The following is a 3,891-nucleotide window of genomic DNA, read 5'->3' on the forward strand; positions in this document are numbered from 1 at the left end:
TTCGATTGGTAAATCGGAGAGACTTTAAACCCTAGAAGAGTGTCGTTGTGCAAGCCTAAAACCATAGAATGGTAAGACATATCTTCTATATCTAAATAGCTAGCCCCCACTACTAGATTTCTCTACACATGCGTGCTTCCACATCACCTCAATTATTTACAGCCTTCCGATCAAAATTGTGTGGCATCAAGGAGTCATGCATGTGTTCATAAGTTACTTTTTGCATTAATGTAAATTATACCATCTCATTGGTCATGCATGTCCTTTTCCCAACGCATGCATGCATTTTTGCGTTAACCTATCAACTCAAACAACGCCACTTCATCAATCATGTCTTCTTTTTGTGGGGATTCTTTTTTCTCTTTTATACATCATTTTGTCACACACACTTCTTTTATGTTTTATCATTTTAAATATGTAAAACTCTTACGTTTGTTTCCATTGGTTTTAGGCACTTATTTATGCATTGGTTTTAACATGGTTCCCGCAGCAACGCGCGAGATAGGCACCCATGCCTAACGTAATGGTATGGTAAGGAAGGAACATGAAGGAGTTATATCAGAAGCTTTTGATCACCATGAGAGTATCGGTAGTAGTTTTGGTGTCTATGGATTATGAGAAAGACTTTTCTTTTGAGGAAATCCCAATTCTAAACCACAGAAACTCGAGGAAGAACCATCATGGAATTAAGAAACTATGGAACCCTCACAAGTTTGTTTTTAAGGGTGGTAGTTTTCGAACACCCTAGAATGATAAATGGGTCATACGACAGATCGGTGAAGACACAAGAATGGTGCCAAGAATCTCAAACATAGGAATGCTAACTAGAAGGCAAGACTTATATATAACAGAAGATGTTCCCTCAAGACAATAAGCAAAAGGGATAAACCACAAACTTGCAGCTACTATGACCAAACCCCGGGGAAGTAAACCAAGGAACCCAAACCCAAACCTATTTCTTGCTAGCCTCTGCAAATCTCGAGGACGAGATTTCTTTTAAGGGTGGTAGTTTGTAACATCCCAAAAATTTCCAAATTTTGGAATGTTAATAATAAGATATTATTGAGTGAATTGGTATGATTTTCATGGGAAATTAAAACCTTTTGATTCTTGTTTCAAATATTTCAGCCAATTGCTTTTCTTTTGGACACCTATGAAATATTTTGAAACCACAAATAAAAATGGAATGAGAATAAAATGACTTTCTCAAAATGTGGTGGAAGAATATTTTATGTGAAGTTCTTTGAATTTTTAGTTCCATCTGAACTTGGATCTTAATTGGAGTTTTAGTGCCATTAAATATTTCCAAATTATTCAAACAAAAATTTAATAAGAGGAGATAATATGACTTCTCCAGTGATATATTTGGAAATGTTTAAAACTGCACAATTATCATTTTGGGAGCTTGGAAAAACTCTAAATTGAATTTTTGAATAATTCAATTATGTCCATAAAGCATTGATAGTTGTTTGTGCTAAAAAAATGTATTTGATTAAATTCTGAAACTAATTTTCTTGGACTCTAAATAATATTGACACTAATGTAAACATTTTTATTATTTGTCTTAAGTAAGCTGTTTATGCACGTACTTATGTATGTAATTATAAATAAATTGTAATTCCTAAACTCTAGCTTTGACCCACCCCATTTTTCTCTTTCTAAATCTCGCACGGGAGCAAGGCAACAGCACAGCACAGCCATCTTGTTTTTTTTCCTTGCCTTTTCCTGTTGGGCCAATTTCTCCCACTAAGGCCGATGATAATTTTTTCCTCAGCCCAACTCCACGCAACACCTTCTTCCTCCTCTGTACTCTCATCTGGAGCACGCAGAACAGAAACAGCCATGGCCTTCTCCTCTTCCTCCCCTCCTCCCACTTAATTCCTTGCCCGTTTCACTCCGGAGTAAACACGAAAATTATGGAGAGCGTTATAAATAACCCATTCAGGGAATTAGAACCCAACATTATTGCTTTAAAATCGCCGAATTGATCCATGAAACGTACACACACAAACAGCCATAATGGCCATGTTGAGCTCCCTTGATCTCCCCGGACCGGCTCCCACTGCCACTATAAATAGACCGCGAGGAGAGCCCTCAGCCCTAACACCTTCCAGACCCAAAAGCCCTCTTCATCTCGCCTCAAAACCGGAGAATTTGTCGCCGGACCCGAGCTTCGTTGTCGCCGTCCGTTGACGTTCCCGTCGGCTCCGGTGAAGCTCAGGACCCCTCGTCTCTTCCTTTCTCTATGTATCTCCCTTGCACACCTCGCTGACCCCTTTTCCCCCTCAATTCTCCAGCCAGGGCGCACGAACGACGGCACCCGACCTCCACCATCGTTCTGCCTGCAGCCGCTGCCCACGCCCTCCGGTGGACGAGATCGACAGGGCCAATAGCCTATCGTCTTCCTCTCATCTTCAGGAATGGCGACGTGAACCCCCTCGTGCACGATCGAGCCACGCGCCGCCGCCCCGACCAACTCCGGCGACCGGACCACCTCTCCCCGGTGAGTATTCCTCTCCTTTTGATCGTTCGATCCATCAGGCAACAGGCCGCTCTCTCTGTTCAGTTAAAAAAAATGAATCGGTACAAGCCAGTGAGAACATCACACATAGCATCTCCTGTAAATCCCGTAATTGTATTTTTTAGAAAAATACCCAAACTTCGGAAATTGCTATCTCCCAAACCGTATGTCCGATTTCAACAAATAAGATATCCCCAGATTCATTGTAACCTATAGTTTTTTATAAAATTATAAAATCTCACTTTGGGGAAAACTAAAATTTAATTTTGATTTAAATACGAATTTGAGTAATTTTGCTATATCTTTTATTCTGTAAATCATATAAAAGTATTTTATATATTAAAGTTGGACCTTAGGACCTGACCTTTGTGTTAGAACTCATTGCATAAATTTTTAGCAAAGTTTAGTTGATGTTTTAACATCAACATCTTAGTTTGACCTTCTTTGATGATCGTTTAATAACTTCGTTAAAATTTGTCTATAGGTTCAATCTCTTAGATTGATCCATAGGGAACCTCTCTGATCATTTTGTATCACCACAAAACTTTGAAGTTATAAGATTACAAATTTAATTCTTTATCTTGAAACGCATGCCATATCCACTTCCGTTTAACCATATCAAATATTCCGAACAACCCATTATGAAATTGTCGTAGAATCTTGCCTCACAACCCTCATCCTATCAAACCATGATCTTCACTTTGTACCAATTTGATCCGACCCCGAAATATGATTTATGTCATATTTTCAATCAAGCCAACTTGGTCATACGTCAACCCTACCACGACATAGTAACTAGCTTAGTAATAGTAAAAACTTAATAATTTGTATTGTGAATTTGTATCTTTTATGTAGATCTTCATTTGCAATTGTTGTGTCTTGAATTATTTTCTTGTATCATTAGATATATCATAAGGTGAAGGAGAGACGACTCGAAGTAGAATATATCAACTTCAAGAATCAGGCAAGTTGCAAATTGATCATGCCCTGACCTATATTTTCATACTATGCATATCTCTTTAATTTTTAACACTATGCATGTCTCATAAATTTTTTGCAAAGTATTATTTTTATCTAGGGCCATAAAGAATCACCACCATGCTTGGCCGCGCTTGCACAAATGGGTGGGTTGAAAATCAAACAAGTTTTGAACAAATAAACTTGCCCTCTTTTGGGGCAATGTTTTGTGAAAACTTTTGAAAGACAAAAACTATATATTATTTTTACTTCTACTCCCCGGGCGGAATGGTATGATGGGAGCGTCTACAAGTGATTGCGCCCATCAGGGTCTTGCAGTGAATGCGCCCGACTGGGGTCTTGCACACAGGTTTTTGGTAGGGACCGTCATCCAGGGGACGGAGATCTTCCAA

General features: G+C 38.9%; 1 long non-coding RNA gene across 1 annotated transcript; it reads left to right on the plus strand.

Moving 5' to 3' along the window:
• Positions 1 to 1,859: 1,859 nt before the first annotated feature.
• Positions 1,860 to 3,447, plus strand: LOC119305352. Its single transcript, XR_005148636.1, has 3 exons — positions 1,860 to 2,210; positions 2,298 to 2,503; positions 3,426 to 3,447. It is a non-coding gene; the product is annotated as an uncharacterized LOC119305352 (long non-coding RNA).
• Positions 3,448 to 3,891: the final 444 nt, after the last annotated feature.

Source organism: Triticum dicoccoides, chromosome 5B (assembly GCF_002162155.2).
Source record: "Triticum dicoccoides isolate Atlit2015 ecotype Zavitan chromosome 5B, WEW_v2.0, whole genome shotgun sequence".
Taxonomy (NCBI): domain Eukaryota; kingdom Viridiplantae; phylum Streptophyta; class Magnoliopsida; order Poales; family Poaceae; genus Triticum; species Triticum dicoccoides.